At 44.3% G+C, this 25,036-nt stretch overlaps 1 protein-coding gene across 6 annotated transcripts in view; it reads left to right on the top strand.

Annotated features, from left to right (window-relative positions):
- LOC125453034 (gamma-sarcoglycan) overlaps positions 1–25,036 on the top strand; it is a 644,680-nt gene that overhangs the window by 79,341 nt on the left and 540,303 nt on the right. For 4 of the 6 annotated variants that reach the window (XM_048532075.2, XM_048532078.2, XM_048532079.2 and 1 more), the window contains exon 2: positions 20,924–21,022. The gene's annotated coding sequence lies outside the window, so the exon portion shown is untranslated. Of the gene's footprint in view, positions 1–4,561; positions 4,694–20,923; positions 21,023–25,036 lie in introns of those variants that run through there. The other 2 variants (XM_059646671.1, XM_048532074.2) reach the window with 2 other exon arrangements.

Below are 25,036 nucleotides of genomic sequence, written 5' to 3' on the forward strand. Positions count from 1 at the left end.
ACAGACCTGACCCGGTTGGCTATGACCTTGGCCAGGATTTTGTAGTCCACGTTCAATAGTGAAATGGGACGCCAATTCTTAATTTCATCCCTCTCCCCCTTCCTCTTGTAAATGAGGGTGATGATGCCCTTCCTCATGGACTTGCACATTTCCCCTGCCCGAAGCGCACTATTGTACACCTCCAGCAGGTCCTGGCTGACCAGGTCCCACAGAGCGGAATACAGCTCGACCGGTAAGCCGTTGCTCCCAGGAGTCTTATTCCTCTCCAAGGACTTGAGGGCTCTGGTCGGCTCATCCAGGGATATCGGCCGGTCCAGCCACTCCCTCGTGCCGTCCTCTAAGACCTCAGTGATAGACGACAGGAATGACTCAGAGGCCGTGCTGTCCATGGGCTTCGCGTCGTACAGTCTGGCATAGAAGGATCTGCTGATCCTCAAAATGTCGGCCGAGACGACGTCACTGAGCCGTCGACCTCCTTCAGCTGGCTAAGCACAGAGCTCTCTTTGTGCACCTTCTGAAAGAAGAAACGCGAGCACGTCTCGTCCTGCTCCACGGAGCGGACCCTGGACCGGAAGATTATCCTGGAGGCCTCTGCGGCGAAGAGCGATGCTTGCTGGCCCCTCACCTCGCGGAGATACTCCGTGACATCAACCCCCAGCAACTGCAGAAGGAGCAGGTTCTACACCCTTTTCTGGAGTCGCGACAGCTCTCCCCGCCTCTCTCTCGCCTTCCGAACACACTTGAGGACAAAGAACCTCTTGATGTTCTCCTTCACTGTCTCCCACCAGTCGCCCGGAGACTCAAAGAGGGGTTTCACGGTTCTCCAACAGGCGTACTCCCTCTAAAGCTCCTCGACGTTCTCTGGGGTCAACAGAGTCGTGTTGAGCTTCCACGTCCCCTTGCCGGCCGGCTGGTCGTCCTGTAAGTGACAGTCAGCCAGCAGGAGGCAGTGGTCAGAGAAGAACACCGGCTCGACGCCGGTGGACCTGACCGAGAACGCCCGTGACACAAACAGGATGTCTATCCTTGAGCGGATAGACCCGTCTGGCCGCGACCAGGTGTATCTCCGTTGCGCTCCGTCTGCAGGGGTGCTGAAGACGTCGAGCAGCTTGGCGTCCTTCACCGTGCCCATCAGGAATCTGGACGTGACGTCCAGTTGACTCCCCCCACCCGCTGTCCCCACGCCGGATCTTTCATCTGCATCGATGAAGCAGTTGAAGGCTCCACCTAGGATGACCGGCCTGGACGTAGCCAGCAGGGGTGGAAGCCGCTGCAGGACGGCCAGCCGCTCCCTCCGTACCGATGGGGTGTACACGTTTATCAGCCGCAGGGGAGCGTTCCTGTAGGTGACATCAGCCACTAGGAGACGCCCCCCCACCACTGAACTTGAGAGGTGGTGAAGTCGCGCCCCCGCAGCAGAATAGCCAGGCCGAGGAGCGACAGTCGTTACCCCCCCGACCAGATCGAAGGCCCACAGGTCCAGGCGCCAGACCATTTCCCGTACCTGCTGAGGTGCGGTATCCTGCACTCCTGCAGAAACAGGAGGTCCGCCTTGACGGTGGTCAGGTAGGCCAACGTAGACACACATCTTGCGGTGGACTTGACACCGCGCACATTAATGCTCGCAACTCGTAACCACATTGTGGGCAGTGACTGCAGTACCCTCCCCAAGTCCAAGGTCCAGCCCCTCCATCTGTCCCTTCATGCCCATTGCCCGGGCTAACTGCTGGATGCTCTCCGGACTCGGGAAACCATCCGTGCTGCCTTCTGGGTGGCATCCCCCCGTCGGGGGAATGGAGGCAGGAGAGTCTGGCTCTGCGTCAGGCTGGGGACGCGCTGTTTCCTCCTTCCCGCCTGGAAGTTCCGGGGGGCCTTCCAGGGCGGCATGTGGCTGGGTGTCGGAGGGAGCCTCAGGACGCCTCCCGTCACCTGGAAGCAGGGTGTTGCTTTCCTTCTCCCTTGAGATCTGTAGCTTCTGCTTTGGGTGGGCCTCCTCTGAATCTCCCTCGTCAGAGGAGCTCTTATAGCCCCCCTGTAGCTGCCTCTTCCCACCTGATGGTTGCGGTGCCTGGGCCCGCCGGCACACCTTCCTCCTCGCTTTCTGGACCGTCGTCCACTCCCCTGGGTCGCCTGTCGCCGCCTCCATCGACTCCGGGTTGTCGGGGGGGGAGCGGAGCCTGCAGGGGCGCTTTGCTGGCCTCGGGTCCAACCAGCGGGGCTGGGCCCTCCTGCACGGCCTGGCCCTCCTGCACATTGGGGTGGCCTTGCAGGGCCCTGGTGCCTTCCTCTCCTCTGGGGGGGCTTGCCCCGCATTGCCCCTGCCAGCGACCTGGACGTAGATGGTCCCCCGCCGCAGGCATGCCCTATAGAATTGGCCCGCTTCCCCGCAAAGGTTGCAGCTTTTTTCTTGTGGGCAATCCTTTGCAAGGTGTCCCTCCTCCCTGCAGATGGTGGCTTTGCAGTCGGCCACCACGTGACCTGACCTACCACAGGCATGGCAGACTTTAGGTTGCCCTGCGTAGGTCAGGTAGCCCTTGCTCCCACCGATCGCAAAGCTGGACGGTAGGTGTACAATGTTCCCGTCCGCGCCCATCCTTAGCGTCACCTTGACCTGCCTGTTATTGGTCCAGATGCCGAAGGGGTCCATGATGTTGGTTAGGTCCCCTTCCACCTTCACGTACCTTCCAAGGAACGTCAGGACATCAACTGCTGGCACATGAGGGTTGTACATATGTATGGTCACCATACAGCTCCTCTGCACTGGCATCATGAGCAGCGGGACAGCGGTCAATACAGAGAGGGGGCCCTCACCTTCTTTTTCCTTGAAAACCTCCAGGAAGCACTCGCAAACCTTGGCACTCCTGAAGGTTACATCATAAAAACCTCCTCCGGGGAAATCCTGCGGGCAGTAAATGTCCGCAGCAGTGAACCCACAACAGTCCAACAGGACCCTCTTCACGAAGAAGGTGCGGTCCACAGGTGCACCTTCATCCACCTTCTTCACGGAAACGCGGATGGTGTTCCGGACTCACTGACCTGGGGCATGAGCACTCGCTGCAGCCATCGTTGCAGCTTGGCTGCTCCCCTGAACCAGCGTTAGGTCGAAGCCAGCAATAAGATCCACCGGTTGCAAGGATGCACAGCCAACCTGACGTCTTCCTTCCAGCTCCAACACAGTCGTGCGCTCCTCTTCTCGGTCCACAAAAGAGTGGGTCTTTATTGTGTTCCGGATGTAAGCTGGTTCACTAAGTGGGAAGGTTAGTTTTCAGACATTTTGTCACCATTCTAGGTAACATCATCAGTGAGCCTCCGGTGAAGCGCTGGTGTTATGTCCCGCTTTCTATTTATCTGGTTAGGTTTCCTTGGGTTGGCGATGTCATTTCCTGCATTGGTGATGTCATTTCCTGTTCTTTTTCTCAGGGGATGGTAGATTGGCTCCAAATCAGTGTTTGCTGGAATGCCATGCTTCTAGGAATTCTCGTGCGTGTCTCTGTTTGGCTTGTCCTAGGGTGGATGCGTTGTATCCTTACATACAGATGAGGAAGGACACCACTTTGATTGGGACAACACATCCATCCTAGGACAAGCCAAACAGAGACACGCACGAGAATTCCTAGAAGCATGGCATTCCAACAAACACATTGATTTGGAGCCAATCTACCATCCCCTGAGAAAAAGAACAGGAAATGACATCACCAATGCAGGAACTGACATCACCAACCCAAGGAAACCTAACCAGATAAATAGAAAGCGGGACATAACACCAGTGCTTTGTCGGAGGCTCACTGATGATGTTACCTAGAATGGTGACGAAACGTCTGAAAACTAACCTTCCAGCTCAGCAAGCAATCTGACATCCAGAACTCAACACCTCTATTCCACAGCAGAAATCTAATGGAAACACATGCCACAAGAAACCAGCCACAAAATTGTGCATCTGCTGATTTACCATTGGACGCTTAACCAAAAACAACAAGAAAACCTGAGACCAGTATTACAGAACCTGCAGTGTGACTCCCTGAAATTACAGAACCTGCAGTGTGACCCCCTGAAATTACAGAACCTGCAGTGTGACTCCCTGAAATTACAGAACCTGCAGTGTGACTCCCTGAAATTACAGAACCTGCAGTGTGACCCCCTGAAATTACAGAACCTGCAGTGTGACTCCCTGAAATTACAGAACCTGCAGTGTGACCCCCTGAAATTACAGAACCTGCAGTGTGACTCTCTGAAATTACAGAACCTGCAGTGTGACTCTCTGAAATTACAGAACCTGCAGTGTGACTCTCTGAAATTACAGAACCTGCAGTGTGACTCCCTGAAATTACAGAACCTGCAGTGTGACTCTCTGATTCTGCTGTTTGGTTTACAAATTATTGAAATGACCCTGGTGTAGCAGTTGTCTTGTGTTTAATTAATAATGAATGACGTATTTACCACTAACAAACAGTGTCTGGCACGGATATTCCCTTGGGCTTCTGAACTCTGTATATGGAGCTCTGAGCTCTCACTTCTGAGGAGCTGGAGTGGTGAATGAAGCTTTTCAGAGCCTGTCTCCTAATTGGTTGCATCTGCACTCACAATCCTGTTATGGAAGGATGGTCTCGCATCAATCAGACCCCTCACAGAGTCATACTGAGAGATGGATGCTGCTATGAGGACCTGGACTAGGGGGTCCCAGGTTGAGATTGGGGTGAGTGATGGGGCTGGGAGCGCGAGCCAGAAGCAGCTTTCCCCTGTGCAGCCTTACACTGGTGATACAATCCTCAATTTTAAATGAATCCCAGATCTGCCACAGGGAGGTTGTTTCCAGTGAATTCATTTTCTCCACGTAGGGTGGAGGGCATGTCTCCCCATGGCATAGTTTCAACAATTTTGCTAAATTACTGGTAATTAATTGCCCTAATTGGCATGGTCAGCCATTCCTGTTCCGTGCCTGATATTGAGAAAGTTCCCAATGGTGGAAATGCATTGGAGGGGCAAAATACAGGCCTGATTTGGTTGTAAAATGTGTGTCAAGGATGTAAGGTTTTAGTATGATTGAGTACAGCTGTGTTTACTCATCCTAAGCTCAAAAATACTGTTAATGCTTAGAATATGCATGCAGCCTTGAGAGGGGCTAAATGGCTACTCAGAGTTGCAATAACTACAGCTTGTCTTGAAAGCAGATTTTATAGTTTTGCCAACAGATAAAGTGAAGAAGTGCATCTTCAATTCTTTAGTGACAAAGCGATGGAAAATTATTCTGGGGGATGAAAGATGATAGACACATTGAAAAAAAAATTGTATATATTTTCACAGCTGAAGCCACACGTTATACATCAGAAGAGGTGAGTAATCAAGGGCAGCTGATAAGGGTTTGGAACTTTAGATAATTAACACCAACAGAGAAAATATAAGTGAAACATAAGTGACCAAAATCTGACAAGTCTCCAGGACCTAATAGTCTGTATCTTAGGGTTGTAAACAAAATATTTGAAGAGATAGTGAATGCACTGATTACAGTTTCCAAAATACTCTGGATTCTAGAACAATCCCAGTAAATTATAATGTAACAAATGAAAACTGTTATTCAAGACAGGAGAGGGAAATTAGGGATCGCAGGCCAGTTAGCATATCAGCAGCCATCAGGGAAATGCTGGAAATTACTACTTAAAAAGAAGTCTTAACAATGCAGTTAGAAACTCATAGAATGTTCAGAAAATATCAACACATTGTGCATCTTTGGAATCGTCTGCTCCAGGCGTTGTAAATACTACTAAATATATTTAAGATTGAGATAGATAGACTTTTGGCTTCACACAGGGAGTAAAGGGATACAGGGAGTGGACAGCAGAGTGGAGTTGAGGCTATTGATCCACTATGACCCTACTGAATGATGAAGCAGGCTCGAGACGCCATATGGTTGACTCTTGGTCCCATTTCTTTATCCTCTAAGGAAATGAATGCCTTCAAGTCAAGAGAGGAAACAGTGAACAGAAAAAAAAAGTAGATGACAATAGATTGGATATTCATCTTCCCACATCCGCTCCCGTCAACACATACATAGATGAACTTGGAAATAGTATTAAGCCATTTAACCTCTTGGGTCCCACAAGAAAGGAAGTGGTGGGGAGATTAAAATTTTAAAATTATGAAGTGTGATCCTAGCATATTGCGGGCAAATCTGCCATCATTTTCACAGTAGGAGGGCTGAAGGGCCTGTTCCTGTGCTGTATTTTTCTTTGTTTGTTCTTTGTAGAATATGTAATGTGCCTGTGTCCCATCTTAAAGAGACATGGCACCTCATTAGAACGTTCAATACTTGCATCAATACTATAGTTGCAAATTTAGTAATGTTTGTTAGGATTTGGAAAAGAGAGCCCGAAGCAGCTGGCTGCTGGCATAAAGTAGATTCAGAATACTCCTTTTGACCTAACAGGAGCAAAAATGCTACTGATAATCCCCTGCTTATTCCTTGCTCAGCTGTCTCAAGCACACCTTCTGCTGATGGCAGTAACTTCTCACTGCACTAATCAGCTAACTCCCCCACCAAACTCTCAAACTCAGACTCCTCCACAAATCCATCTTCAATTCCTTGTCTCGAGGCATCTGCCCAGCTTTTGGCAAAGCCCCCTCTACCACTAGCTTTTTTACACAGCAGCCTGCTAACCTGTGAATCTTCCCACTTGTCAGGCAAAAAAAGTGTTAAGGACTGTTAAGAGAGATACACTGAAACCCGCAGTTGTCTTCCTTCAGGTCATGGTGACATAGACATCTACAGCACAGAAAAAGGCCCTCCAGCTGATTGAGTCTGTGTGAGTCAAAAGCAATCACCTAACTTTGCTAAACCTATTTTCCAGCACTTGACTCATCACCTTGGTGATCACAAGTGTAAAGCTATATACTTACAATCAGAGAGTCATAGAGCTCTACAGCATGGAAGCAGACTCTTCCAGCCAACTCGTCCCTGCCGACCAGATATCCTAATTGACCCCATCCCATTTGCCAACATTTAGCCCATATCCTTGCTAATCCTTCCTATTCATTTACCCTTCCAGATGTCTTTTACCTGTTGTATTTGTACCAGCCCCCACCACTCCATCTGGAAGCTCATTCCATACATGCACCACCCTCTGCATGAAAAGTTGCCCCTTAGGTCCCTTTAAAATCTTTCCCCTCTCACCTTAAAACTATCCTCTTTGGTTTTGGATTTCCCTACCCGGAGGAAAGACCTTGTCTATTTACCCTATCCATGCCCCTCATGTTTTTATAAACCTCTATAAGGTCAGCCTTCAGCCTCCAATGCTCGATGGAAAATAGCCCCAGCCTATTCGGTCTCTCCCTATAGCTGAAACCCTCCAACCCTGGCAACATCCTTGTGAATCCTTTTGAACCATTCCAAGATTCACAACATCCTTCCTATAGCAGGGAGACTACAATTGCGCCCAATATTCCAAAAGTAGCCTAACCAATGTCCTGTACAGCTGCAACATGATGTTCCAATTCCTATACTCAATGCACTGACAAATAAGAGCAAATTTATTGAACACATTCTTCACTAACTTACCTACCTGTCATTCCATTTTCAAGAAAAATATGAACTGCACTCCAAGGTTTCTTAGTTCAGCAGCAGTCCCCAGGACCTTATCATTAAGTGTATAAGTCCTGCCCTGATTGGCCTTTCCAAATTGCAGCACTTCACATTTATCGAAGTTAAACTCAGTCTGCCAATCCTCAGCTCATTGGCCCATCTGATCAATATCTTGTTGTACTCTGAGGCAAATTTCTTCTCTGGCCACGACACCTCCAATTTTGTCGTCATCTGCAAACTTACGAACCATACCTCCTATGTTCACATCTCAATCATTTATATAAATGATGAAAAAAATTATAATTGTTTCGCTCTGTGCCCACCCTAATAGGCAGTGAGTTCCAGATTCCTGCCACCCTCTGGGTGAAATAACAAATTCTTCATTTCCCATTTAAGCTTTATTCCCTTTACTTTAAATCTATGTTGCCTGGTCAGTGATCCTTCAACCAAAGAGACAAGTTCCTTCCTATCTTTTATGTCTATGCCCCTCATAATTTTATGCATCTCAATCATGTCTCCTCTGCTCCAAGGAAAACAACCCCAGGCTGTCCAATTTCTCTCCATAACAAAATTCTCCAGCCCAGCCAACATCCTGGTAAATCTCCTCTGCATCCTCTCCAGTGCAATCACATCCAACCTATGAAGAGTGTTTCTGAGTTGCACACAGCATTCTAGCTTTGGCCGAGCTAAATTTTTATATGGTTCCAATATAAGCGCCCAGCCCCTAAACTTTATTCCTCAGCTAATAAAGGCAAATATCCCATGTGCCTTCTTTATCTACTTCTCCGTGTATCTCTCTGAGTTTACTAATGTTGTATAGGAAAGGAAAATCCACCATCTCCATCTGGTCATGGCTTACATATGACTCCAGTCACACAGCGATGTGTTTGATTTTTAAGTGCTTTATGAAAAGGCCGAGCAAGCAGCTCAGATGTACATTACTGCTATAAGGCCTAAAGAAAGAAGCAAAGCTGGACAGACCACCTGACATCGACCAAAGCAACAGAAACAACAACAGTGTGCAGTCTTGTCAACCCTGTAAAGTCTTCTTACGAATAATCAACACATGCCTAAACTGGGAGAGCTGTCTCAAAGACTGTTCAGGCAACAACCTGATATAGTCATACTCATAGACAATGTCCCAGACACCACCATCACCATCCTAGAATCTATTCCCTAATGTTGAAAACCATTTGGGCTACACTTTGAGGGTGACAAGGCAACAGAATGTACTCTAAGTGGGACACTTCAATGTCTATTATCAAGGGTGATTCAGTAGCCCCACTACTGATCAAGCTGGCTCGGTCAAAAAGGACAAAGCTACTAAACTGGACCTAAAGCAGATAGTGAAGGGAGCAGCAGGAGAGAAAAGTGTTCTCAGCAATCTTCCTGTAGAAGATACATCTATCCATGACAGTATTGGTAACAGTCCCCCAAAGACTGTGGAGTGGTCACTAAATCTGGCTTTCACATTGACAGTGTCCTGCATCATGCTGCATCGTATTATCACCAATGCAAGCTAGGTTAAATTTTGCGTGGATCTTGAATACAATCTGCAACCCCACATGGCCATTAGTAACCTACCATTACCACCAATCCAGGGGATCAACCACGGTTCACTTAAGAGTACAGGCAGGCATGCCAGGAGCAGCTCTAGGCATACCTGAAAATAAAGTGTTAACCTGGTGAATATTACTGTGGCACCACCTGCATGCCAAATAGCATAAACAGGAATGCAAGAGACAGAACGAAGTGAACCCAGAACAAAAGGAATCCATCTAAGCTCTGCACATTTGTTACACTGAATCACAAATGGTGGTAGACACCAGAATAACTCACAGAGGAGGAGGATCTACAAGTACCTTGATACTCAATGTTGGGGCAGCCTAGCACATCAGCGCAGAAGACTTTGCATTTGTAACAATCTTCAGCCAGAAGTGCCAAGTTGATGATCCATTTTGATCTCCTCTGGAAAACCCAGTATCATAGATGCCAGATTACAGACAATTCAATTCACACCACCTATGGCAAGAAATGGTTGGAAGCACTAGAAATGCAAAGACTATAGGCCCTGAAAACATTCCATCAATGGTCCTGAAGACCTGTGCTTTGAACTTGCTATGACCCTTGGCCATCTATTCCGATACAGTTACAAGACCAGTTTCTACGTGGCAATGTGGAAAATTGCCTAAGTATACTCTGTTCAGAAAAAAAAGGACTATTCCACCTTGAAATATTATCACCCCATCAGTCTATACACAGTCATGAACAATGAAACAAAAACAGAAGTTGCTGGAAAAGCTCAGCAGATCTGGCAGCATCTGTGAAAATAAATTAGAGCTAACATTTCAGGTCCGGTGACCCTTCCTCAGGATCCCCTTTGGACTGCCTTTGTTTTTCATATGAGGGGCCCAAAACTGTTCGCAGTACTCCAGCTGTGGTCTGACAACTGTCTTGTGTAGTTTTAGCTAAGCCTTCCTACTTTATATTCCTTTTCCTGTAAAATAAATGGTAACAGAGACAACAATGTGTGGAGCTGGATGAACACAGCAGGCCAAGCAGTATCTCAGGAGCACAAAAGAAACGTCAGCTTTTGTGGTCCTAAGATGCTGCTCGGCCTGCTGTGTTCATCCATCTCCGCACTTTGTTGTCTCGGATTTTCCAGCATCTGCAGTTCCCATTATCTCAAATAACGGGTAACAGTGTGTTTTTCTTCACTGTTACTCACTGAACTTGCATGCAAGCTTTTCTTGATTCATAGATGAGGTTCCCCAAATCCCTCTGATCCATAGTTTTCTTCCCCCACTTAAATAATGCGGCTCCACAGTTCACATTGTATTCCATTTTTCACATACGACAAGAATTCCATCTCACTGCAAGAAAAGATTGCATTGGAAAAAGAAATAGCAGAGACTACCTCCAGAGAAAGGAAGTAATGCTTGTCCCCAAGTACTATGAATGAATAATATATAACGGGGTACATGAAGTCACTTTTCACTGCCTGTTCATTCCCAACTCTCACCTTCACCTTCAAGTTTCTTTAGCTTTTGCCTCTAGAAGACTGAAATTTACATTTCCTTCCTCATCATTTTTGTAAAGTTACAAATGTGTGTAGAAATCATCTGAAGTTCATATAGTCAACTCATGTTTACTTCTAAAATAAAATTTATCAGAAGGTATCTCCAAATCAATACACCACATCTGCATTTATATCTCAACACAGCATCTGTATGTTTTGCATCAAGCAGCTAAATTGCTGTAGATGCCAATCTACTATTCCTACTAAAGCCTTCCTGGAGCCCTAGAGACGTGTATTGTCTGTTCTCTGAATGAAGCAGTATTCCCAGAGGGCAGAATATCCAACATTTTTGCACTTACAGCATGAAGGGGATGAATTCATGAATTTTCTCACCACATGCAGTGTTTTAGATATGAAGGAAGTGTGTGCATTGGAACTCCCTGAAAAGGGAGAAACATCTGCAAAGACTCCTTCAAACCTATTCGTGGAGGATGCAGACTTGAGGGATTGCTTAGTGAGTTAATGAAAGATATAACTATCTTGACAAAATCTTGAGAGCCCTCTCATATTGTATTATTCAAGCCAAACTTTGCATCATTTATCGGAAGAGTGGGAGGTGCCCTAAGAGACACCAATGTGTTGTACCTCCTTCTGTGTTTCATTACTGCAGAAATCTTCTGAACCGTCACCCTCCCTTCAGTTGTGAGAAGCCTTGGAATACATTGTGGTTGTGTGCAAACAAACTGCTTCTTGTAATCCATTGGAATGCAAACCATTTCCATGAACCAGAGTTCACATAGGAGATTGGTAATCCCAAATCATTGCTTTATTTTCCTAAAAATACTCCTGTAACTACTCGCCATATGACTTAAACACTCCTTCATGAACCTTCAGTTCTGGAAGAATGTTCTTTGTGATCTCTGGCTTCACCAATGAGACAATACAATGGCATTAAGATGTGTATTTTGTCCTGGTTTATTTATGAAGAGAGAATGAGAAAGATGTGACAAAGGGTCAGTTCCAAGCCAATAAAGTAAACAGTTTATGAGGCTTTGGGCTTTTTTGAAAATTGGTACAAGAAGTGCAGCCTGAAGGAGTGGGGTCAAGCTCTGATAGAACATAGAACATAGAACATTATAGCACAGTACAGGGCCTTCGGCCCTCGATGTTGTGCCGACCTGTCATACCGATCTCAAGCCCATCTAACCTACACTATTCCGTGTGCTTGTCCAATGACGACTTAAATGTACCCAAAGTTGGTGAATCTACTACCGTTGCAGGCAAAGCGTTCCATTCCCTTACTACTCTCTGAGTAAAGAAACTACCTCTGACATCTGTCCTATATCTTTCACCCCTCAATTTAAAGCTATGCCCCCCGTGATCGCCGTCACCATCCTAGGAAAAAGGCACTCCCTATCCACCCTATCTAACCCACTGATTATTTTATATGTTTCAATTAAGTCACCTCTCAACCTTCTTCTCTCTAATGAAAACAGCCTCAAGTCCCTCAGCCTTTCCTCGTAAGACCTTCCCTCCATACCAGGCAACTAGGATTTTAGTTTAACTTTCACTAGCTGTTGGAGTTTGGAAGCTACTGTCCGTCTGTTTCTGCTTTGGAAAACACTAGAGTTGTTTCTCTCTCTTTTCTTTTGATATTCTTTCTTCCTGGACTTGAGAATTGTGTGTGAGTCAATCTGTTTTACTGAATATACCTTTGCTGGGGTGTGTTTATGAGATATTACTGTATTGGAACAGTTGCTGTTTAGTACTTAAATAATCTATCATTCAGTTATATTTTTGAATGGAGTTGTTATTCCAATTCTTTTTTCTTTTGTTAGTAAAAAATAAAGTGGGTTTTACTTCAAGCCCAGCAGTCTAACTAATTGAATTCATCCAGAACATAATGCCTTAAACTTACCTTTTAAAATAAGAAAAAGTTGGGATCTAGGCTATTTCCGTAATAAATTGAGTGTGTTTGATCTGGTCTATAACACCAGTATACAATCCATGGATGTATCTTGGACCCCTTTCTAGTGATTAATGTTCCTGAGACTGTTGCTATTTAAGACAATCTTCCAATTGTAGACATTGCCAAAAAAAATGTTTCCCTGCCGTATGTTAGACACTGCAGTAGCATTTAAGTTCCCTTCTTCCACTGTCTTTTGCTATCCATTTTAGTGTCCTAACTCAACTCCAGCATGTTTCTGTCTGCCCTATTTCCAAACCAATTTCAATGGCAACTATAATTGCGAGTCTTTTCTAGATGTCTGGAAAATGATGAAGCAAATTATTGCAGAATCTGTAATCTGTACTGAAAACAGCAAATGGTGGCGATCCCAGCAGGTCATACAGCATCCATGGAGAACGGCTAGCTAATGTTTCAAGTCTTCATTTGTGTTTTCAGCCTGGAAAATGATGATGAGCTTCAGTTAGGCAGGAATGTGCTATCACAATTCTTTCAACATACCCACATCCCACATGCCAACTGAGGCAGACAATAAATATTGCCACTTTTATTCTGAGTCATTTTCCTGAGAAATGATAGCCTGGAAATCCTTAAGGATTTCACAATAATCCTCAGTAGAGGTTTCATAGAAACCTAGAGCTGTGCATAAAACATTATTTTCAGCTAGGCATTCCAATTGCCCGTCACACGACTAGAGGTGGGAGAGTGGGAATATGTTGTTAATTTTGCAAATTACCACTAAAGGGCAAAGAAAACATTGAGAAAAACTTAAAAGATGTTTCAGCTTTCATTTATGGTGTTTGCATCAAAAGTGTATTTTTAAAAAATACCTTCAAGAAAATCTCTTTGTCTGATAATTATTTTACGTTATGAAGAATATGCTAGTTATCAAATTGCAGAGTTAGAGCTGTACAACATGGAAACAAACCCTTCAGACCAACTCATCTATGCTGACCAGCTCTCCTAAACTGAACTAGTCCCATTTGCCAGCATTTGGCCCATATCCCTTTAAACCTTTCCTGTTCATGTACCTGTCCAAATGTCTTTTACACTCACGACCATCCGTATGAAAGTTTGCCCCTCAGGTCCCATTTAATTCATGCCCCTCTCACCTTAAACCTATGTCTTCCAGTTTTGGACTCCCCTACCTTGGAAAAAGACCTCAGCTATTCACTTTATCTATATCCTTCATGATTTTTCAAACTTCTATAAGGTCACTCCTGAGCCTCCAACGGTCCAGGGAAAAAAAGATCCCTGCCTATTTAGCCTCTGCTTAAAACTCAAACCCTCCAGTCCCAGCAACTCCCTTGTAAATGTTTTTCTGTACCCTTGCTAATTTAACAACGTCTTTCCTATAGCTGGGTGACCAGGATTATATGCAGTATTCTAAAAGTGGCCTCACCAATGTCTTGTACAGCCACAACCTCATCATATACTCAGTGTTCTGACTGATGAAGGCAAGCATGCCAAATGTCTTTTTCTCCAATCTGTCTACCTGTGATGCCACTTTCAAGGAATTATGTATCTGAACCCTTAGATCCCTCAGTTCAACAACACGCCCAGGGCCATACTACTAACTGTGTAAAACCTGCCCTGGTCTGCCTCACCAGAATGTAACACCTCACACTGATCTAAATTAAACTCTATCTGCCACTTCTCAGTCCATTGACGAATCTGATCAAGATCATGTTATACTTTTGGATAACCTTTTTCACAGTACTCTGCACCACTAGTTTTAGTGTTATCACAAATGCAATGTAACCAATTTCAGGAAGACTTTTATTTATTCTTCTAGACGACTGGTGCACAAGGCTTCCAATAAACAGACTTGCACTTAGATAGCACTTTTAACAACTACAGGGTATCCAAAATGCCTTACAGCAAATGCAGCACGTTTGAAGCATCATCACTGTTGTAATGTAAGTAGAGAAATTATTGCATATATGCAAGGCAAACTCCCACAAACAGTAACACAACAGATAATCTGTTTTGTAATTTTGAATGAGGGGTTGATATTATCCATGATGTTGCAAATTGGTCTGCAGCACATCATAATGTTATGGGATTAGTTGCACTAAGCTGAGAGGACAGAAAGGGCTTCAGTTAACATCTCATCTGAAAGATGGCTTCTTTAGTATTGCAGCACTCACTGAGGACCGCGCTGTAATGGCAGCCTTGCTTTTCTTGTTGATAACTCCACAGTATCTGGATTCAGAGCCAAGATTGTCAACAAATGAGCGAAGGCTGTCACTCCTATAAGATCTTACGTAGATGTAAGCATTTGCACATCACTGTATCATAGAATTCATTGTTCCAGAAACTAACAAATTGAGACAGTTATCAATCACTTGCTATAGCTTAACCACTTTCTGCTTTTCTGGGAAGGGACTCAATTTTGTCCGACAGCTGTTTGCTCCACTATGCATAGTGTTATGTGAGGCGATGTTTGTCGTGACACAACACAATTTATTAACTCTGACCATGGTGGATGTCACTTGTGGCCAAGGACAGAGATGCTGCAGTCAGAGCAGCACTGCTTACTTCCTGCAGAATGGTAATGGTATTTTTTTTTCTCTGTTAATTAGCAAGTTATGGCTCACCCCAAGCAGAATGAAAATTTTTACTTGCTAGCTAAGCATACGTAAGGATGCAACATCAGAGACAGCTGAAGAATAAGCCTGCCTCATTGCAATGCTGTGAAGACCTCTTTACCCATCAATTAATCATTGCTTAAGCTGCTGTGGCTGCTGTGATGTTTGTGGAAGGAAAGGTGATGCAGATTTTAAAAAAAACAGATTCCTTGTGGACTACCTATTGTGGAACTGACTAATAGAGGAACCAAGTATAGACTGATTTGTGCCGGGGTCACGGCAGAAACATATCAAGCAACAATTTTTCTTCCAAACATCACCTCAGAAATCCCTCAAAGACATTTCTTTTGCCTTTGGGGCATTTAGTGACTTGTGGTCAGATTGCATATATATGCTGATGCCTGATTTACACTTCACGCTCAATTCAACCCCACTATTGCTTTGTACAATCAAGTTGGGTGTTTAAAATATAGTTTTTGAAAATTTACTCCACCGAAACACTGGGGAGGTCAAAGCCATTGTCCATGGCCCTATTATAATCTTCAACCCCCTCCTTCCTGCTCCAGGAGATTACAGCAACTATTTGACTCTGAGCTGAAATGCCAACCCTCCACATTCTTTGCATCATAAAGATGGTCTGCTTCTATCAGTGTAAGGCTACTGACCTCTATCAAAATCTCCATCATCCATTGAAAAGCAGAATAGGCAGCTGGCCTCTCATCATCCAACTTTCAAATGTTCATTTCAGCCTTCCCAAAATTATTCTGCTCCTCACCTATCTGATATTGAACAGGCATAACTGCAGAAGATGGAATTCAAATAAAAAGTATCTAGTTTGCCAGCTTGGAACTAAGAAGGAAAGATCAGAAGTTTTTGTTTTGAAAGCTAGGAATTGTAGTACGGTAGTGAAATTTAAGGGTCCGTGTACAAAAATTACTTAATATTAGTGGACAAGAGGAAAAGAAATCATTGAAAAGGCTCATGGAATGATGGTCTTTGCCTCAGGTTAAAAAAGGTGAAATTTGAACTACTGTTGAATTAAGCTCTTGTTAAATCAATTTTGCAATACTGTGCTCACAGTACAATGCAATTCAGGTTTTTAGATTGAATGCAGCATGCACTATCAGAAAGGGTTAAATTGTGAGGACAAGTGATACTAACTAAGGGCAGTATTTAATCCAGGCAATGGAGATTTCACCCACTGTTTGAAGAGCTGATGAGATCTCTGCATTGCTTCCTTTGATGAAGACTTACCAAATTAAGTACCTCTTAGGCACTCATATGGCCACTGGTAGGCTTTGTCCATGATAAAGGACACTAAGGAAAAAAATTCCACCTCCTGAGAGTAGCTGGCTATGTGGAAACTGGCAGCTGTCCATTGTGAGCAGTGCTAGCAGTCAGTTCTATACCTAGGGAGAGGGCTAAGATCACTGAGGGGCTGAGACACAGGACCGTGAGGGTGGGAATGGATCTCAGTGGGCCCTCCCCTTTGTGATGCTGAGTCCTTTGAACTAATACTGTGTCCCCGACCTGAGTGCCTCCCAGGAGTCAAGGCCAGTAAAGCTGGAAAATGAGGCAGTTACTGGTCAAATCATACAATTCAAAATGGATGTCCCATACAACCAATGTGTTCTTTTCCAAGAATTATTTGTTTTTTTTTAAACTGGTCTTTCCCTGTGGATGAAGCAAACATGACTTGGTGAGTATTCTGCGTGCTGTTTGATGAATACCCACGGTGGAGGAAAGGGGCCCTCACTGGACATTAATTACTCTTTTAAAGGCACCACAGGGTGGAAAGACCAGACTTACTCGTGGCAGAGACAGGAAGGTTGTTGATCCCCATCCACCTAAATTAGGGATGCCCTCTCCACCTTCAAACTTGGCCCAGGCATGTATTCCCTTGGGTTTCAAAGATGAAGGGGAAATATTGTGATGTTGAAAATGACTCAAAGATTTGATAGGGTAGATAAGCAGGAAGCATTTCCTCTGGTGACGAGTCCAGAATAAAGGAACAGAACTTTAAAGTTTGAGCTATATCCTTGATTCTTGTCCGGAAAGGTTGTAGAAAATCAAATCTAGCTACTAGAACCTGTTGAGGCTTGGTCAATTGAAATATTGTAAAGTGAGTTTTTATAGATATTTTGTTGGACCAGAGTCTATAACCTCATTTTTAACCCTCGGTTGCTAACCAGCTATGTGTTCGTAACTCTATCTGTGAGACACCTGTCCCACGAGGTATGACTGGGGCCTGGGAGTTAAAATGGCTCAGACCTCAAATTAATGACATGGGGTCAGTTTCACACTTAGGCCACCCCCTTCTGGATGAGTCATGTACGAATTCAGCTAAAGAAAAAACCCTGAGAAACACTGTCAACACAGTTTTTGGAAGTGTGTGGTAACTCAGTAGAATAAAATAAACAAATTTGATCCCAGAGAAGAGGGGCTGAAATAGAAAAGCACAAAAAGGGCTTCAGTTAGAAGAAATCACTCTTGATCATATTAACTTACAAACATTTAATATGGCCTTATGTCCAATGAGCTCTATTTTAAGGGAAGCATTAAATTATTTAAATTGAAAGATTAATATTTCTATGAGAAAAAGCAGAAGAACGTTTTAAGAACCCGTTGCGTGTCTGGACACAAAGTGATTTCAGGAATGGAAAGTATTGGAAGCCTGTTAAGACTGTATTTTGCTCACAGCCAGTATTTGTCTATGTCAATATCTTTGATTCTGCAGGTTTAAGTGCTATTCCCATTCTCCTTAATTCATTTCATTTCATTTTATTATTAAAATGAAATAAATTACTAACATTTCATCTTTGCAAAGACATCTTATTCAGTCTCAGTGCTTGCACATTATCACCTTGTGGAATGTCTTTTCTTTTTAGAAGATAGACTTTGATTAATTTGAAACAGCTTTATCTTAAGCCTAACATGTTGATGTACCTTAATTGAGTTTTCATTGATGATTGCCTTTTCTATATACAAAGTTCAGGTGACATGAATCAGGAATATATTCTGTAGGTTCATTATCACTTAAATTGGAGATTGTGAAATAGTTACTCAGTGTGACAATAACAAATACTCCCACTCAGGCTGTTCATAGATGGGATGCAGTTTCCAATCAAAAACGTTGCAAAACATGATCAAAATAAAGCAGGTTATTGCTTGCTAACTTCTACTGATCTTTTTTGTCCGCACTCTGATTGTACCTGTGTCAAATTGAATTGCTGTCACCAAGTTATAACTCACAATATATTTAGTCTTAAATCAAGGAGTAGATATTCAACATTGGAAATTGATAGATCATTTCAAGTCTTCACCCAAGTTGCTCCATTGTCACAAAGGCAGACAGCGGGATGCTGATGCCTGGCCAGTTAGAATAGGGAGCTTCTTGAGGTTGACTATGATGAAAATGGATCATACGCAAGGGTGGCAGATTTGGTGCTTGCACAGAAACTACATGGCCCAAAATATTGGTGTAAAATATTTACCTGGGTCACATGGTAAAACTAACAATGATGTGCAGGACCCTTGGCATGTTCCTTAAGGTGTCATTAATTGGCAACAGCTACAGTTCCCAAACTCTTTCAGGGAAGCCCTGGATCCGGAGAGGATCAGCTGGACCTCAGTTTTGAAGACCTGTTCACCCCTGGTCCTAAATCTTGAAAAATCTTACCCAGCTGTTTGTATCTGTATATTTATTTTATTTTCAAATGGAAAGTACTCATGTGTGAAAAAGGATTCCTCTTCATTGTTATTTAAAAGAAAAGTTTGCATTATGAAATAATGACTGGAAACATTTGTAACTGTAGCCCAGGGTAGATTAAAATTCAGATTTATCCCTTGGGTTTGGCTCCCTTCAGAGCTCATCTGGCATCCTGAATTAGTGGCTTTAGCACTAAAAAAAATTGCAATTAGTCTCTAATGGATAATGTAATCAAATATTCCAACATTTCTTTTGTTTTCACTTTTTACTTCAAAAGAAGAGATATACTTCAAAATTAGTTAGTATCTGAAAGAGTTGTTTATTGAATTGAAGTTTTCTTCAGATTTTCATTTTAAAGTGTCACCCAAAGGATAAACCCATTTTAACAGACTTTCTCTTCTCTTGAATTTTTCTGAGAATCAGAGAGGAATTGTTGTAAAAACAATGTTGTGCTTGTCTTTGGCAACCTTGGAAAAAAAAGTAGTTGAGCAGATGTTAGATCTTGGCGTGCTGTGCATAGGCCCCTGAAGGTAGCAGTGTAAGGAGATAAGGTTGTAAAGGCGGCATATGGAATGCTATCCTTCATTGGCAGAGGTATAGGATACAGAAGTATGGGTATAATGATGAAACACTGTAGGATTATTATGTGCAGTTCTGGCCACCAAGTTCGAGGAAGGACATAGTTGATCTAGGGAGAAGGCAGGAGCCTAGAACAAGCCAAACGGGAGATGAGCACTGGAATTTCTAGAGCATGGGAATTTCATCAGTGGCTGCCATGATGATGCTACCCAGCAGGATAATGAAACATCTGCAAACTAATGGACCAGCTCAGTGAGCAAACCAAGCAAGCATTCATAACCTGAGCTACAATAGCTACCCTAGCTACTCAAGAACCTTAGAAGGCAGAGAAGATTTACTAGCATGTCTTCAAGGCTGCAGAATTGTAGCTCTGAGAAGAGATTGGAGACATTGGGGTTGTTTTCCTTGGAACAGCGAAGGCTGAGGAGTAACATGATTGAAGTATACAAAATTGTGAGGGAGAGAGACAGGGAACCTACTTCCCTTGACAGAGTTAAAAATAAACAGAGGTCATAGATTCAAGCCAAGTGGCAGAAGGATTAGAGGGGATGTGAGGAAAACCTTTTTTTACGCAGAGGGTAGTGGGTGTCTGGAATTTGCTGAATGAGTTGGTGGCGGAGGCAGAGAACCTAAACTCTTTCAAAAAGTTTAAATGTTTTAGAAAAGATCTGTAGCTCAGGTTGTGGATGAAGTTGTTGACTTGCTTGCTGAGCTGGCTTGTTCTCATTCAGATGTTTCGTCACGACGCTAGGTGACATCATCAGTGAGGCCGCCAACGAAGTGATGTTATTCTACTCTGCTTGGGATTTATACTGTCCCAGCCATTCTGGTGAGTACTAACATTTCTGGTTTTGTTCTGTATGGGTTTGTAATGGGGCCCAATTCCACATGTTTGTTGATTGCATTATGGGTGGAGAACCATGCCTCTAGGAATTCCCGTGAAGGCCATCAGTTTAACTGGGACAAGGTAACCATAGTAGCCAAAGCCAAACAGTTACGCACAGGAATTCCCAGAGGGATGGTTCTCCATCCATACTTCAATCAACAAACATGTAGAATTGGACCTTATTGCAAACCCATACAGATGAAAACCAGAAAAGACAGTACTCGCCCTAACGGACCAGGCAGTATAAATCCCAAACAGTAGAATAACACCACTTTATCAGTGGCCTCACTGATGATGTAATCTAGCATGGTGATGAAACGTCTGAGCAAAAATAAGCCAGCTCCGTGAGCAAGTCAACAACCTCTTTCAAAAAGCACTTAGATCTGCACTTTAAGTGCTATAAGCTGTGGGGTTATGGGCAGAGTGCAGGAAGATGGGATAAGAAAGGTCATCTGGATATCTTTGGGTCAGCATAGACAACATGGGCCGATTCACCCCCCCCACCCAGTGTGCTGTATGATTTTAATGGTTCTATGTTTGCATTCTTTATGATCTTGCTGCAAAATGCTAAGATTTAAAATAAATTATTGATTTATTTAGGTTTGGAATACTGAGGACATTTAATCTTTCTGCTGATTAAGGAGAAGGTAGAAAATGCCCACCACGTTGATAGACTCATTTTGAAGAAGATCAAAGAAGGTGAGTAGTCCCATCTTCCTCTTATACTTTCCAAAAATCAAATGCCTCTGTAGTGGCCATGATGTTTGGCAGTCAGCCCTCCAGGGGTGATCTATTATTTAAATGGATTATTGCTCTTCAGTTTTTACTCAGGAAGAAGGTGGTCAAAAATTCATCAGAAAGGAAAACGGTTTCACTTGTGTCGTTTATGTGTTGTCTTCCTCATGGAGCTGTGCATTGAGAACCCTGAAGGAGAATGGCTCTGTATTGATATGTATTTAACCCATGCCACCCCAAGCCCATTGGTGATGGAACAGAGAGCAGGAGGCACAGCAGCATGGTGGGGTAAAGCTCTGGTTTGTGAGCCTACAGTTTACCCATTGCCATGACATATTGTCAGAGCAACCATTCATGTGGGGGCCAATTACAAGCCACTTCTATCGCCCACTGGTATTTTGCTGGCATTGCCAGGGCTCACCGCATCACAGGGCCACATGCGAAGACGATCATGTAAGAGCTAGCTGTCTCCAAGTTGGTTCATGGTAATTCATAATTGGTGCTCCATTTACAATGGAGTGGTCCCTCATATGAACAGCACTGCCAGTCCCCCACTCCCAGCGTTCAGATCAACATACCCTTCTTTAAAAAAGGTGCTGCAGCATTGTGGCATTCTCTTCCTCTGCAGATGCAGCCCTAGTTATGCCACTGCAATCAGTGGCAAGCCCTGTGGAGCTGTTATCCATCAGGCTGGGCTGGCAGATTTGGGAGCAGAGACCAGCCTTCTTAGTTGGCCAATGGTAGGATGTCACAGTCATGCATTTGCTGGCATGGGGTCAATGTCACCTTTTAGCCCTGATGGGAATTCAGGTCCAGTATACTAACAATTGATAGCAAGGGCAAAGTTCCCTGAATTTGAGAAGAATAATCCTTCTCCAGGATTCTCATGGTGCATACTGGGAATGATATAAAAGACCATAAGAAATAGGGACAGGAATAGGCCATTCAGCTCCTTGAGCCACAAGGAGCTCGAACAGTTCATCCACTTCACCAACACCTCCACCCCAAACTTAAGTTCACCTGGACCATCACTGATACCTCTCTCTCCTTCCTGGACCTCTTTTCATCTCTGGCAACCACCTGGAAACTAATATCCATTGAGCCCACTGACCCCCACAGCTACCTAGAATACACCTCCTCCCACCCACCTTCCTGCAAAAATACCATCCCCTATTCCCATTTGCTCCGCCTCTGCTGCATTTGCCACTCCCATACATCTCAGATGTCCTCGTTTTTCAAAGGACCACAACCCCCCCGCCTCAGTGGTTGATAACGCCCTCAACAGTGTCTCCCGCATTTCCTGCAGCTCATCCCTCATACCCCCTATCCACAATAACAAAAACAGAATCCCCCTCGTACTCTCATACTACCCCACCAACCTCTGGATCCAATGTATCATCCTCCGACACTTCCACCATCTGCAATCCGACCCCACCACCAAAGACATTTTCCCATCCCCACCCTTGTCTGCTTTCCAGAGGGACCACACTGACTCCCTTGTCCACTCCACACTCCCCTCCAGCCCCACCACACCTAGCACTTTCCCCCACAACCACAGGAAGTGCTACACCTGCCCCTACACCTTCCTCCTCATCCCCATCCCAGGTCCCAAGACCTTCCACATCAAGCAGATGTTCACCTGCACATCTGCTAATGTAGTATACTGTATCCCCTGTTCCCATTGTGGCCTCCTCTACATCAAGGAAACCAAGCAGAGGCTTGGGGACCGCTTTGCAGAACACCTATGCTCAGTTCGCACTAAACAACTGCACCTCCCAGTTGCGAACCATTTCAACTCCCCTCCCATTCCTTTGGCGACATGTTCATCCTGGGCCTCCTGTATTGCCACAACAATGCCACCCGAAGGTTGCAGGACCAACACCTCATTTTGCTTTGCAACCTTGCACCCCAATGGTATTAATGTTAATGTCACAAGTTTCAAAATCTCCCCTCCCGCTACTGCATCCCAAAACCAGTCCAGCTTGTCCCTGCCTCCCTAACCTGTCTTTCCTCCCACCTCAAGCCCCACCCCCATCTCCTCCCTGTGAGCCTCATCCTGCCTCATTGATCTGTCTGTCCTCCTCCCTGGACTGACCTATCCCCTTCATACCTCCCCACCTACATTCACCTTTACTGGCTCCATCCCAGCCTCTTTGACCTGTCTGTCTCCTCTCCACCTATCTTCTCTTCTATCCACCTCCCCCTCTCTCCCTATTTATTTCAGAACCCCCTTCCCCTCCCCTATTTCTGATTAAGGCTCTCGACCCAAAATGTCAGCTTTCCTGCTCGGCCTGCTGTGTTCATCCGGGTCTACACCTGGTTATTCCATTCGCCATCCTGATTACCTACTGCAACTGCATGCTAACACTATTCTGTAATTCACTTAAAATTTAACCAACATTTTGCTAAATATGGCATGCGGAGTTTTGGTAAAATCATAAAGGAATTGCAGGTGAAAGCCATTCACCCACTGCTACACCCAATTGACTTTTTTTAAAAAAGTGGACCTCAATATGATTGTGGTATGTGCCTTGACTACCCAGTCTGTAATGAAGTTTATTCATATATTAAAGTTATTCCGTCTTTGATTGACCTCATCATGTGAACTCACTTCTTTAAGCTTCTCTCGCTTTACTTTGAGTCTGTAAAGTTATATTTGGATGACCCTTCTCAAATGTTCAACTAGTTGGTACACTTCTGTAAGATCACATTTCGTGTGCTTGCTTTCAACCAGGAAAACTCAAGCTCCATCTACATTAACAGGTTTCTCAGTATGAAACCTGTTAATGCAGGCCCTTTGACTGTTTGGTTCAGTATTCTGCTTGCCTTGGAGGTCCTGTCCTGTATCTGTTAAGGAAGAGCTCATGGAATTTCTTGACAAGTTCCCTCAAGTGGCCAATGCAACTTTGTTGGTAGATTATCAGGAATCTACCTACAAGTCTATCAAGGGCTTTGCTGATCTTCCATTAAATTTACAGGAGGAACTGCAACATTCATGGTACATGAACATTAAGTTCACTGATAAAACCCAGCTAGGGGCTTTACTGAAACTACCAGCTTCCATTCAACATCCTTAGCTGTTTCATCATCTCTAAAGGAGCACAGTCTCCCTATATACAAGGCATGTATTGTTTGTTCATCCAAATGAGCAGAAGCTCCAAGTTGAAATTAGTTTAACTTCTGGTCAAAGTTTAGGCACAGACTATTGTTCTCATTTCAAAGTTACCCAATCTGAATTCTGTTTATTTGAATCACTTTCAAGCAAGGGAAAACTAGGTTAGATTCATTTAAATCATGTCAAGCAAAGTTTCCACAACAAACTCTAAGAGTATTCCAATGCACCTTCATTTCTGAAGGCGGCTCCAGACCGGAAACGTCAGCTTTCCTACTCTGATGCTGCTTGGTCTGCTGTGTTCATCCAGCTCTACACCTTGTTATCTCAAGGAGATGGGGGCTGGATTTTAAGGGATATCATTAGCCATGGGAATGAAGACAATAAGTCAACCAGGGAAAGAGCAGCTAGCTGACATTAATGGCCAATGGGCTGCTAATATCCTGGAGATGAGATTCCTGCACCTCAAGAACAAGAAGTCATGTCTGAGAGTGCTGCTTGTCCTTTAAGTGGCCAGCAATTCTGTGGTCCTTGCTGCACAAGGCAGGGACAGGGACTGCTGTTGGGAATACAGACAGATTCCAACAAAGACTGTCACTGTGCTGGACATCAAGGTAAACAGGGGAGATTTCACTCTGGCTCGATTGGCAGGGCCTATTAGGAAGCTTAGATTAGATTAGATTCCCTACAGTGTGGAGACAGGCCCTTCGGCCCAACAAGTCCACACCGCCCCTTGCAGCATCCCACCCAGACCCATCCCCCTATAACCCACACACCCCTGAACACTACAGGCAATTTGGCATGGCCAATACACCCAGCCTGCATATTGTTGGCTAGTAGGATTGGGAGGGCAAGGGAGGATTACA

This window comes from Stegostoma tigrinum, chromosome 6 (assembly GCF_030684315.1).
Source record: "Stegostoma tigrinum isolate sSteTig4 chromosome 6, sSteTig4.hap1, whole genome shotgun sequence".
Lineage (NCBI taxonomy): Eukaryota > Metazoa > Chordata > Chondrichthyes > Orectolobiformes > Stegostomatidae > Stegostoma > Stegostoma tigrinum.